Genomic DNA, 14848 nt, shown 5'->3' on the forward strand with positions numbered 1-14848 from the left:
TCGTTTACACTGCGAAAGTACACCTTCAAACTTAACGTTAATCAGGAGCCTTGCCTTGTCCGACTATGCACTGTCCGCCATCTACAGTAAACACCAGATCAAAGGAATACGTTGTAATTACACCCAAAGTGTTGAAGGTACAGTCAAGTGAACTAGTGAGGGATATATTTCGTGTATGATTGTTAAATGTCCGGTCAAGAAGAATTCAAATTCATGCCTAGTTTCATTCAGTTGCAATGTCACAATTTTCATATTACTATTTCTTCTATACAATTTAAAGAATATATTTTGTTCTACCAAATTAAATTTTCCTGTCATTTTTAGAGTAGAATCATAAAACCTCAAATTAAATGGGGAAACCGAACGCTAATCCCCTTTTCCCAGATCGTATATGGTATGTTGTCAAAAGTAAGCTTATTACCCCACACCCTAGAGATATTCAAGATTCTCATTCTATTATTGCTGCACTGAGTTGTAGCTGGCGCCATTCAAATAACGTATGTGTAAGTAAGCAGGTAAGATCTAAGTGTGAGTACAAGGTCCGACGATTGTGTATTTTATTTAATGAATATTAATTTTCATATTTTCCAATTTAAATGCAGATTAATATGTCTTCAAGTTAGTAAAAGAGAGTTCTCAAGCTAGAACGGCAGCTGGGATTGATACGATTTCTGAGGTTATATTAAAGACTATGGGTTGGAATATTGTGCCATATCTGAAATACTTATTTGATTACTGTTTTCATGAAAGAAATGTACCATGTGAATGGAGAGTTGGAATTGTAGCCGCAGTGTACAAGGGAAAGGGTGACATACATAAAGCTCATAATTACACGTCAGTCAGTTTTAATATGTGTTGTTTGCAAGCTCCGCGAAAGCATTTTTTCTGATTGTGTTAGACACGTTTGCGAAATTACTAACCGGTTTGACAGAAGGCAGTTCGGGTTTATGTAAGGTTATTCAACTGAAGCTCAACTTTTGAAATTCAGCAAGATATAGCAGATATTTTAGATTCAGGTCAAATGGACACAATTGCTATTGACCTATTCAAGACTTCTGATAGGTTAGATCATGGTAGATTACTGAAGAAATTGAGGGCTATTGGATTATACAAAACAGTAGCTGAATAGGTGACTACATTTATAGAAAATAGAACTCGGTGAATTAGAGTAAGTGAATCGTTATCTGATCCTATAGCAATTAAGAGGGATGTCCTGCTGGGCATTGTTATTGGACCTTTATATTTTCATACATAAATGATATCAGGAATCAGAGACAAGGCTATTTGTGGATGACGCTATACTGTTTAGAGTAGTAAATGAGTTGTCAATGGACAGTAGGCAATCATGTGAATGTAAATGGGATGCAAATTTAAGTTGTATGTTTCACCAAGGGGAAAAGTCTTCTCAGTTTTAATTGTTGTGTTGATGGGGTGATAGTACCTCTTTTATTAATTTTTACAAAGGAACGTAAATACTCTTTTTAGGAAAATCCCGTTAAGGAGAACTGAAAAAAAGGGGGTGAATTTTAAAAATTAGCGTATCTACAGTATATCTCAAAAGCTTAACTGTTGCAGACGTGCACATTGGTTTTTGAAATCTCCTTTAAAAATAAGGAAACACGTATTCCTTGGTTTTCGGGAAAAACACTTAACGGGGGGGGGGGGTGAAAGAATTGAAAAATTAATCGAATTATTTGTATGAGAATTTATATATTCACCACAAAATTCAAAAAATTTACAAGCGTGAAAAGTGGTATTCGGAATCTCTTTTAAAAATAAAGAAACACGCATTTGGTGGGAGAATCAACGTGGAAGGAGAGGAGGATGAAAATGGAGATGAATTCCTTTTACGAGGATGCATATATATTAAAATCTGAAGATGTTACAGTCTTGATAATTGGTATTTGGAAGCGCTTTCAAAGAACGGTTACTGTTTGCTTTTGGAAATTCACTTGACTGGGGAGTGTGAAAGGAAGTAAAAAAATTGAATTCTTTTTCGGGAGAAACTTATATCTTAAAACTGAAGGTTACAGGCGTGGAAATTGGTATTTGGAATCTGCTTTAAAAATAAAGAAACACGCAGTTTTTGGGTGGGGGAAACCAACTTAACGGGCGGGGGTGGAATGAAAAAGAAGTTGAATCCTTTTCTTGAGGATACTTATGCTTCAAAAACTTAGGATGATACAGACATGAATATTTGCATTTGGAATTTTCTTTCAAAGTAGAGAAATACGTAATTTTTTCCTTGGAAAATCCACTTGGGGGGGGTATGAATTAACTGAAAAATTAGTTGAATTCTTTGTATGAGTATAGTTATATCTCAAAGTCTATAGATGTTTCCGACGTGAAAATTAGTATTTGGAACCTCCATTAAACATAAACACGCATTTTGGGAGGGGGGAAATGAACTTTGGGGCGGGGGCAGAGAAAAAGGAGTTTAATTCCTTTTTATGAGGATCCATATATCTCAAAACAGAAGACGTTACATTCGTGATAATTTTCATTTGGAAGCTCCTTTATAAACAAAGACCGAGCTCGATAGCTGCAGTCGCTTAAGTTTGGCCAGTATCCGGTAATCGGGAGATAGTAGGTTCGAGCCCCACTGTCGGCAGCCCTGAAGATGGTTTTCCGTGGTTTCCCATTTTCACACCAGGGTGTACCTTAATTAAGGCCACGGCTGCTTCCTTCCAATTCCTAGGCCTTTCCTATCCCATCGTCGCCGTAAGACATATCTGTGTCGGTGCGACGTAAAGCGAATAGCAAAAAAGTTATAAATAAAGAAACAAGTTTTTACGGTTTTCGGGAAAATCCCCTTAAAGGGGAGAGTAAAGCAAGTGAAAAATTTTATTCTTTTTCCTGGAGAAACTTATATTTCAAACACTTTAGGTTACACACGTGAAAATTTGTATTTGGAATCACCTTGAAAAATAAAGAAGCACCCATTTTTGGAGGGGCGAATCAACTTAACGGGCTGGGGTGAAAAAGGAGATGATTTTTTATGAGGATACTTATGTATAAAAAACTGGACATGTTAGAGGCATGAACATTTGTATTTGGAATCTTATTTCAACGTAAAGAGACACGCGTTCTTTTGCCTTTGGAAAATCCACTTAACGGGGGGTGAATGTGAATTGAAAAAATTGTTGAATTCCTTGTGTGAGGATACTTATATCTCAGAAACTAAAAATGTTAAACAAGTGAAAAGTGGTATTTGGAATGTCTTTTAAAAATGAAAAAAACGTGCACTTTTGGGGAGGGGGGAATCCACTTAACGGATAGGAAGGGGGTGAAAGGGGAGTTGAATTACTTTTATTGGTATACTTATATCTCAAAAACTGAAGATGTTACAGACATGAAAATTAGTATTTGGAATCTTTATAAATGAAGAAACACGCATTTGTTTTCGGAAAATCCAGTGTGGGGTTGAAAATAAGTAAATATTGAGTTGAAATATGTTTATGAGGATTCTTTATCTTAAAAAACTTTACAGACGTGAAAGTTGGTATATTAAATTTCCTTTCAAAAAAAGAAACACGTATTTTTGTGTGTTCGTAAAGTCCACTGAAGGCGGGAGTAGGGTGGAAAGAAGAAAAAAGAAGAAATTGAATTATTTTCATGAGTATACATTTATATCACAAACGAAGGTGTTACAGACGTACAGACATGAAAACTGGTATTTGGAATCTCCTTATAAGTAATGAAACAGGTACTTTTTGTTTTCCGAAAATCCAGTTAAGGGGCTGGAAATAATTGGAAAAACGGGTGAATTTTTAAAATGAGTACCGGTATATCTAAATTATATGTCAAAACTTAACATGTTAGAGACAAGAAAGTTGATATGTAATGAAACACGCATATTTATTGGGGGGCTTGGGTAACGAACTTAACGGGTTGGGGTGGAGTGAAAAAAGAGATGAATTCTTTTCATGAGGATACTTATATCTCAAACACTGAAGATGTTACAGACATGGACATTTGAATTTAGAATTTTCCTTCAAAGCAAGGAAACACGTAAATTTTTGCCTTTAGAAAATCCACTTAAGGGGGATGAATTGATTGAAAAATTAGTTGAATTCTTTGTATGAGGATGCTTATAATTATCTCCAAACTAAAGATGCTACAGACGTGAAAATTAGTATTTCCAATCTCCTTTAAAAATAAACAACCACGCATTTTTGGAGGGGGAATCGACGTAACGGGCTGGGGTGAAAAAGGAGTAGAATTATTTTTATGAGGATACCTATATCTCAAAGAAATGAGTATGTTAGAGGCATGAACATTTGTATTTCGAATATTCTTTCAAAGTAAAGAAACACGTAATCTTTTGTCTTTGGAAAATCCACTTAAATACGTGAAAATTGGTATTTGGAATCTTTTTTAAAAATAAAGAAGCACGCACTTTTGCGGAGAGGGAATCATCTTAACGTGTAGGAAGGGTAGGGGTGAAAAAGGAATTTGAATTACTTCTATGAGGATACTTATATCTCAAAACTGAAGACGTTACAGACGTGAAAATTAGTACTTGGAAACTCCTTAAAAATAAAGAAACATGTATTTTCGCTTTCCGAAAATACACTTAGATAGGAATGGGGAAGGACTGCTCAATGGGTTGAATTCTTTTTATGGATATACTTATGTATACCTCAAAAACTGAAGATGTTACAGATGTGGGAATAGGTATTTGGAGTCTCCTTTGAAAATAAAGAAACATGTATTTATTTTTTCGACTTGGGAGAAGACTCTTTCACACATGCACACATCGCATGGTCGTCTTAGCCCCAAAAGGTAATACCACAAACATGGTTTACAAGGAATTTCTGGGGTTAATGAAACTCTCTTTTCGATGAGTTTTTATACTTTAGGACTTTTCAGATATTGTCTTACTACAATGCCGAAGAACGATTACCTTGACCAAATTACGAAATGCACGCGAGCGAAGCCGCGGGTAATTGCTAGTATTGAATAAATGTTATGTAAACAAGTCGTAGGGAACTTGCCACCTAGGCGACAGCACTAAATGCAGATCATTGATGACTGATTTGTTTGAAAATTGCTGGGACTGTACTTCAATTAAGACCAAGCCTTATTCTCTCCAATCGCGTCACCGGTGTCCTCTATCACGGGGTTAGACCACCAACAAAATTAAAGAACATATTTTTGTTTGTTTGTTTGTTTGTTTGTTTGTTTGTTATAGCATCGACAGGTAAACGGGAGGGTAATATTTCATGCCAGTCTGTGTCTAAGTTAAGGGTAACGACAATTAGAATTTGAGCTACTCATTTTATGATTTGCACTATACGGAAAGGAATTCAGAGCACGTCCATAACAAAATGAGGACACCTAATCGACGGGCTGAGTAGCTCAGGTGATAGCATTTTTACCTTCTGAGCTCAACATGGCGGGTTTCGATCCTGGAGGCATTTGAAAGTGCTCAAATACGTCATTCTCGCGTCAATAGATTTACTGCCACATAAAAGAACTCCTACGGGACAAAATTCTGACACCTAGGTTACTCCTCAAATCATATAATTAATTAGCGGTACGTAAAACCGATAACATCCGAGAACAATGGATCGCCAATAAATCCTTTAAAATTAGTCTGCTTGAAATAACGTTTAGGCCTATTAATGATGATAATAAACGTTACTTTCCAATATTTAACTTGTGTAATTCTTTTTCATAAGGCAAATAACGAAGTATCGGTGAATTGTAAGCCTACGGGACACACCTTATTGCCCTATCCATTCCGATATTCGAGTTAGTCCCATATGATAACATCCAGCTTAACATGTCTGATCTTTTCTTACGCCGGGTTAGAATTCAGGGAAGGATCTCCTTCTGACGACCGGTTCTATGTTGTATACTCAAGAGTCAAATTGGCCGCCACACACTAACGTTCTGCGTAAAAATACTCTAGAAGAGCGGATATCCGTTAAAAACTGAGCATCGAATTATCATTGCAATCATGCTCGGAATTATAGGACTGTAATTTCAAGATGAAGGGAAAAAATTAGACCCATATTTCAGTGTGTGATACAGCGCTCTTACGGGCACAACAGCAAGTGTGTATATTTGAGAATATGTATTAATGTTTATCTTCATATGCATATGTACACGTTGGATGGAAAGTAGTTACGGATATCCCAGGCAAGCTTGTAGTTTTATACAAACTTGGATAACATCGTCACGGCAACGTAACCTCTAGTTTTGTGCAAAATACGAAACACTGGGATGTGACGTAATTAAAAGATACAATGCAGTGGATTTATTTTGTCTGGCAAGATTAAGGCAATTTGGCCCTCTCTTCGATCTAACCGTAAAATACAATAAAAATTTACATGTTCATAATTGAAGTAAATACAGTACAATTGAGACTTTTTTTTGCTAGTTGCTTTAAGTCGCACCGACACAGTTAGGTCTTATGGCGACTATGGGACAGGAAATGGCTAGGAGTGGGAAGGAAGCGGCCGTGGCCTTAATTAAGGTACAGCCCCAGCATTTGCCTGGTATGAAAATGGGAAATCACGGAAAACCATATTGAGGGCTGCCGACAGTGGGGTTCGAACCTACTATCTCCCGAATACTGGATACTGGCCGCACTTAAGCGACTGCAGCTATCGAGCTCGGTGAAACATTTTTAGCTACTAAACTATACAATATCGAATATACAATATACAATAATCGGAAATAAGGAATAAATGATGATGATGATGGTGATTATGATGGTCGTGTTGATGATGATGAAGATGATGATAGTGATGATGATGATAATGAAGAAGAAGTAGACGTATTAGAAATTATGGCATGACTAAAGTATTCATGAAATATTCACTAGCTAATATCTATTATCCTTAATAGTAATAGTTTGATTACATGAAGTCTATAGTATGAAAAAAAAATCTACGATATTAACATAACATGCAAACAACAATTAAGACTTAGTCTGTTACTTATTCGTTGTCGGTGAAAACAGTTGCCTGAAACCAGCAGGAGAGGCCTCTGTGACAGAGATAGATAATGTATTCCACTGTCCTGCTGAAGAAATAACAAACGAGTTTGTGTACCTTGTGGTGCGAAACGGTGGAATAGACAAGAGTGTATCAGATTCTGACCGTGTTCCGTAATTGTAATTGGATGAGAGGAGGTGAAATTGACTGTACTAGTAGGGAGATAAGCATGAGGTAGAATATTCGATAAAAACAAAAAGACATAAAGCATGAAGATTAAGGGGTTGTTGGAGTTTTAGCCAACTAACTTCATCATAGACAGGTGTAACATGGTCATAGTAACGTAGGTCACATTCAGGATTGTCAAAAACAACGTGAACCGTGTTTATGAGCGTTCATGAGTTGGTTATACTGATAAATAATTGCACAAAATAATGATACCGGGTGGTACAGCTGCCCCGCAGTTTTATGCAATCCGCAGATTATAGTCGAACCCAAAAATATTGACCTTGACTACTCACCACAATGTCTGCTCTTACAACGCTTTCCATAATTCGTTTATTCGTGTCAAGCAAATCAGCATTAATGATAAAATACCGATTGATGGTAAAGAATCGTGAAAATTATGTGTCGCAGAAACGTCCTGTACAGAGAATATTATTGGTGAATGACTAGAAGTAGCAGCAACACAACATCGCTAAACAGCAACCCGTGATAGCCAAGCTGGCTGAAAGTTAGAGGAGAGTACCGGTGTTCGTTAGTAGGCGGTTCGAGTCCTGTGTACGACGAATATTTTATTGCGTTGTTGATGTTCGTGCGAGTCGTGTTGTTGACGACAAATCTAAATCATGATCAGTTCTCATATTGCAGGTACTCAGCTATGTTTGTTTTTTAAGGAGCTCTTAAAAGAGCTATTTGCAATAAAGTGAGATTGTACCGACAGCGGTGCGATGGGCTTATGCATGGCCATTCGATTAATGAAGCAAATGTTCAAAATGACCACCTGCTTCTTTAATGCACATCTAAGCACGGTGGAGGAGAGACATTCTTGCTTGCTGCAACATATGTGGTGGAATCTGCCTGCAGGCTTCCGTGATGAGCCGCCGTAAATGATTCGGGCTCTCAGGCTCCTGCTTATAGACTCTTTCCTTTAAATAACCCCAGAGGAAAAAGTCGAGTGGAGTAAGGTCAGGTGATCTAGCCGGCCATATGACCGGACCCCCTCGACCAATCCATCGTCCAGGATATGTCCTATGCAAGTGGTTCCGTACTGCCAACGACCAGTGTGGGGGAGCTCCATCCTGCTGGAACCACATCCGTAACCGTGTCATAAGGGGCACATCCTCCAATAAGAGTGGGAGGTACTCACGAATAAACTCTAGATAGCGTCGTCCCGTGAGGTTTCCTTCGAAGAAATATGATCCAATTATCTTGTCACCTAGTATCCAGCACCACACGTTGACGCCCCATTGTACCTGAAATTGACCTCCCCTGATCCAGTGAGGATTTTCAACGCTCCAGTAATGGAAGTTGTGACGATTAACAGTTCCGTTGTTGTGAAATCTGGATTCATCACTAAAGAGAATGTCCATTAAGAAATTCGCATCAGCTTCAACTCTTTGTAATATCCATTGCGAAAATTCTATCCGTTTTGGAAAGTCATCTCCGTGAAGTTCCTGGTGCTGGTGCAGCTGTTGATGGAAAGGGTGGAATTTATGGCGGTGCAATATTCGCAGTACAGATACATGACTGATGTTCAGTTCATTTCCTATGGCCCGTGAGCTTGTGTGCGGGTTGTATGCAATTGCATATTGAACAGCTTCGTCTTATTTCCAGACGTCACTGGAGCATCCCGAACGGGGGGTAATGTATGAAATGACCCCGTTGCACGCAACCGTCTTTCAACACGTCGAAAAGTATCTGCAGTTGGCAGCCTTCGTCCAGGAAATCGTTCTTGATACAAGTGTCTGGCTTCCCGTGCATTTTGCCTTGCTTCTCCATAAAGTAGTACCATATTCACATAATCATCCCGTGAATACATAATGTTTGCTTTCGTGCTAACCGTACAGTACGTGCTCACACGTTGCTGTTAGGATTACGATATGCTGTTTCATGTGCCCTACGTATGAAGTGTAGACCGCTGTTAGTTGGTCTTCGAGTCGAACGTGCGCAGTTGCTTGGTTGAATGGGTGGGTCAGAATGTTGACAACACGTGCACTGCGCTTCATTCCCTGTAGTCGTTTGCCATATGGAAGTCGCATGTTATTATTCCTTTCGTATGTATGCTTTCTTTGTAAAGGTGGCAAATTACTTTTGAGACTTAAGAACGTTAAATATTTATTACGAATGGCCTTACAAGTATAATATAAAAATAAAATTGAAAAGCTCGTAACTAGATTCGAACTCTAAATGCCTGCTAACATATCGTATGCTCGCTGCGATTGGTGCCATGTAGCCACTGCAGGCGCCAAATAGTTGGTCTCGTAGCTCTGTACTAATGGAATTACCTAGGCTATCGCTTCGATACTGATCGTTGATGTTAAAAGTTCTGAACTCGAATGTGCAAACACCACAGTGAACTAAAGAATCGCGTCTCTCTTACGCCCAGATAGTTGCAACCATTTTCTACGCGTTACTTGGTTGAATGAGTCCAGCGTTATGTTTCAGGTGGTATTCACAATCGGTGCGTATGTGAACGTTATTTATGATACCTGTTTATTATAACTTCCGTAGAAGAATATCGGAGACTTCAGAAAGGTCTTCGTAAACGATGCCTAGGCGAATACGAAATGACATAAAAAAATGCATGATTCGAGAATGGTTGGAACCCATCCTGCTTGAAGTAACCTATCGAGGTACGTCTTCCATACGTAATTCCGCGCAGCTATTTGAAACGTACGAGCAACATCCTTGTAACTCTGTATTCACGAGGAGAGCGGAATTTCCCGCTTCGACAAGTTACTGATGAGTTACAGCCTTATGGTCCCGTTTTATGCCTGTTTTGATCGCTCTAACGGTAGTAATTACATGGCGTAAGCTATCACATCTGCTGTACAGCATTTGCGTGCCACAGATTATAAACTACAGTGCAAAACACGTTTCTATCAATTTCGATGTGACGAGACTGTACAAAATGGTGGTGCATTGACATGTCTGTATTTGTTTTACCCTATCATGTTTTCTATGATACCACGACCGCCCTTTCTATCAAAAGAAAATGGCCTCTTGGACTAATCAGGTGCGCAATTCTCTACCGACAGCTATAGGCGTGTTTATGGTTTGTAGAGTATAGTAACATTTCGTAAAAATTAGTAGAGTATTGGACACCGCTCTACATAAAATGGTACAGTGTTTTTGAGATGGACCTCACTTACTGCCTCTTGTACCATTTTTCCATTGTGCGGAGAAGTCTACATCGGGTTAACTGCACATAACATTGCTGTAAGGTGTTGCGCAAGATGGGACTAAGAGGCATTTACGTCCTAGCTGGTTGCATATATTCGGGAAAAATAGGGGCAGCTGTACCACCCGGTATAACTCACTCCGTTTTCATTTTATCAACTCATGAAATTAAGCCTATCAATCGCGCTTCGTGGGCGACTTCAGATGGGTTTTGCGAGGCTGTGTTGCTAAATCTGCTCGTGGCTTGTGACCGTCTTGAGAGAGCCAATAGAAGAAATAAACTTATGTAGCGGAGGGACTTGAAAAGGACCTCCCATCTGTTAGGCTCGGCGCATAGCAGGCACGCTACGGGGGCATTTTCTGTAACCCACGGTCTGTTATTGTGTGATGGTCATTTCTAGGCATGGCTCTCAAGCTCGACCAACCTGCATGCAGATATAGCAACACCGCCTCGTGCAGTCCTTTTGAATTCGCCCACAAAGCTATCTGATTGCCTAACTTCAATAGCTGATAAAATGACAACGGTGCGAGATATCGATGTAATTTTTAAATACTTTTTAGTATGGCCAACACTGTAACACTCATATACTCAGTTCACTTTGTTTACGACCTCCTTGCATACAGAGTGTTAGCGGTGTGAGCTCAGATATAGCTTGTAACAATCGAGAATAATATGTCGAACTAATTTATCTCAACGTTTTAGTAATCCTCAGAAGATAATTTCGTGAGCAAAAGGATACGACGAATTTAGAGTAGCTAATACGCTTCGTTGTTGTGAACGAATAACTTTGCTTCTATAACAGCCATGATATGCACCATTCTTGCCAGACTGTTTTCGTTTATGTGTATGGCCACTCTGTCTTCAATAACAGCGGAAGGCTGGTGCTACTGGGTCATGACATGTTACGTAACGTTCTTCTCAAACGGGTTATGTTTACGTTTAGTCAGTCTGTCCACGATAACAGCTGAAGGCCGGTATTACGGGGTCAAGACATTTTACGCACCATTCTTGCCAAACTGATTGTTTATGTGTATCGGCAGCCTGTCCAAAATAACAGCTGAAGGCTGGTGCTACTGGGTCATGACAGGTCACGAAAAATTCTCCCCAAAATGATTTTTTTAAATTTACAGACAACATGTCCATGATAGTTTTTTGGATCTGCAGACACACGTGTTCATCAGTCTCCGGTAGTGGAGATGTGCAGTATCTGATCAGCCTTATGCTCTAGTGAGTGTGGAATTGGCCTGATGATCTCCGCCGGTGTGGAGTCTGTACGAGTGTGTGGTGTTATAATATTCGAGCGAACGGTTTGGAATAGGTACTCCGGAATGTGAAATATGCTACTATCCACGTTTTGGATTGCATGATGGAACAAGGCAAAATCATGTTGACGTGTACGTGAAAAAATTTCCTTCGTCAACGAAAGAATGCATGGGATAAGATGTCCAAATGAGTAGTATTGAAAGCACATCCAACGTTTTGTTTCAAACGGATAATATGCATGTTGAACAACTAATTAAACGTAACTAAAGTTCGTGCTTCCGAACAAAAAGAACATGTGTAATGGTATAATGAAGCATTTTAATTTATTGCTAGTTTTTCAGTGCTTATTAAAAATATCAAAATAAAAGTTGACTGGCCGAGTGGCTCAAATTGCTAAAGCACAAGCTTCGTGGTCCCAACTTGGCAGGTTCGATCCTGGCTCTGTCCGGTGGCATTTGAAGATTCTCAAATACGTCAGGTTTCTAATGGCAGATTTACTGGCAAGCTAAATAATACCTGCGGGACAAAATTCCGGCACCTCGGCGTCTCCGAGAAACGTAAAAGGAAGTTCTTGAGACGTAACCAATAATACAATCATTAATAATATTATGAATATAAGATAACCGTCTCACTCAAACCTCGTAGCTCTTAATCAGTCTGAATACAAGAAATACACTGACTGACAGAGCAAATGCAACACCAGAAGGAGTGGTCAGAACTTTATGCCAATTGCAGGGTAGACTGACGTCACTGAGGTATGCTCATGATGTGAAATGCGCCGCTGTGCTGCGCAAGTAGCGAACGATAAATGGCACACGGCGTTGGCGAATGGCCCACTTCGTACCGTGATTTCTCAGCCGACAGTCATTGTAGAACGTGTTGTCGTGTGCCACAGGACACGTGTATAGCTAAGAATGCCAGGCCGCCGTCAACGGAGGCATTTCCAGCAGACAGACGACTTTACGAGGGGTATGGTGATCGGGCTGAGAAGGGCAGGTTGGTCGCTTCGTCAAATCGCAGCCGATACCCATAGGGATGTGTCCACGGTGCAGCGCCTGTGGCGAAGATGGTTGGCGCAGGTACATGTGGCACGTGCGAGGGGTCCAGGCGCAGCCCGAGTGACGTCAGCACGCGAGGATCGGCGCATCCGCCGCCAAGCGGTGGCAGCCCCGCACGCCACGTCAACCGCCATTCTTCAGCATGTGCAAGACACCCTGGCTGTTCCAATATCGACCAGAACAATTTCCCGTCGATTGGTTGAAGGAGGCCTGCACTCCCGGCGTCCGCTCAGAAGACTACCATTGACTCCACAGCATAGACGTGCACGCCTGACATGGTGCCGGGCTAGACCGACTTGTATGAGGGAATGGCGGAACGTCGTGTTCTCCGATGAGTCACGCTTCTGTTCTGTCAGTGATAGTCACCGCAGACGAGTGTGGCGTCGGCGTGGAGAAAGGTCAAATCCGGCAGTAACTGTGGAGCGCCCTACCGCTAGACAACGCGGCATCATGGTTTGGGGCGCTATTGCGTATGATTCCACGTCACCTCTAGTGCGTATTCAAGGCACGTTAAATGCCCACCGCTACGTGCAGCATGTGCTGCGGCCGGTGGCACTCCCGTACCATCAGGGGCTTCCCAATGCTCTGTTTCAGCAGGATAATGCCCGCCCACACACTGCTCGCATCTCCCAACAGGCTCTACGAGGTGTACAGATGCTTCCGTGGCCAGCGTACTCTCCGGATCTCTCACCAATCGAACACGTGTGGGATCTCATTGGACGCCGTTTGCAAACTCTGCCCCAGCCTCGTACGGACGACCAACTGTGGCAAATGGTTGACAGAGAATGGAGAACCATCCCTCAGGACACCATCCGCACTCTTATTGACTCTGTACCTCGACATGTTTCTGCGTGCATCGCCGCTCGCGGTGGTCCTACATCCTACTGAGTCGATGCCGTGCGCATTGTGTAACCTGCATATCGGTTTGAAATAAACATCAATTATTCGTCCGTGGCGTCTCTGTTTTTTCCCCAACTTTCATCCCTTTCGAAGCACTCCTCCTTGTGTTGCATTGTCACTGTCAGTCAGTGTAAATAGTGAACTGCCAGTAACTCCAAATTATTAATCTTATAATTCCGGCCATGTCTCCGAAATTATTGGAACATGTAAATGAACGTCCAAACTTACTATTCTCTTCCTTCACAGGAAATGCTCGAAAATTCGTCCGTTAACTAGACGGTATGCTTCCGTGTGGTGACACCATGAAACCCTCGCCTGCCTCCACACCTCCACGTCAGCTCTCACAGTTGCGAGGGAATCACAAATATATTGTCGTAGAGTTGCTTCATCTGCAATTTCGAATTTGCAAACCAAGTGTTTTAGGTGCCCCCAGAAATAAAAGTCTGGTGGATTTAAATCGGAGTACCTAAATTGCCAGCTGATGGGGATATACCGACCAACCCATCGGTTTGGGAAAGGCGTTCTAAAAATCTACGTATGTCCACACTGAAATTAGGAGGTGCCCCATCGTGCATCAACCACATCCGCTTACGTATGTGTAGTGCAACGTCGACCAGAAGTTCTAGCAGAAAAGGCTGCAAAGAATGGAGATAACCGCAGACATTTAGTCGCGCAGGCACCTTCAATGGTCCAAAATGCTTTTCTCCTAAAATTACGTCCCTCAAATTTAGAGAAAAGCCTGTGCTGGAAACGACTATCGTGAAAGACATGAGGGTTTTCTTCTTCCCATGTATGGGCATTATGAAAGGTATTGTGACAGGGACGCTTCTGTTCACGATTTTTATGCTGGATCTGTCAGGATGTGTATGTCGCGCTATGGTGCAACACGCTGATTATACCATCGTTACAGAGTCATTAGAAACGGGAACGATGTGGATAGATTCCAGTCAGAACGTGGTAACGTAGCCCTGTGTTGCGGTGTAAATAGATTGTCTCTAAATGCACAGAAGTGTAAGTATAACCGATTAACTAGATGCAGAACACCTCTCTCACAATAAATTTCACTGCATGTAGGATAACAAGATGCCTTTCACCTCAATAAGACTGCTTGGTATCCATATTTGCAGTAAAATAAAATGGAAAATGCGTGGAGGAAATAGGGAACAACGCATACGGAGTCTTGGGATTTATTCGCAGATCTCTACTGGGTGCTAGAAAGGAAGCGATTCCAAAGGCCTATTTGATACCAGTACGGCCAACATTATTGTACGGGCTTC

Source organism: Anabrus simplex, chromosome 2 (assembly GCF_040414725.1).
Source record: "Anabrus simplex isolate iqAnaSimp1 chromosome 2, ASM4041472v1, whole genome shotgun sequence".
Lineage (NCBI taxonomy): Eukaryota > Metazoa > Arthropoda > Insecta > Orthoptera > Tettigoniidae > Anabrus > Anabrus simplex.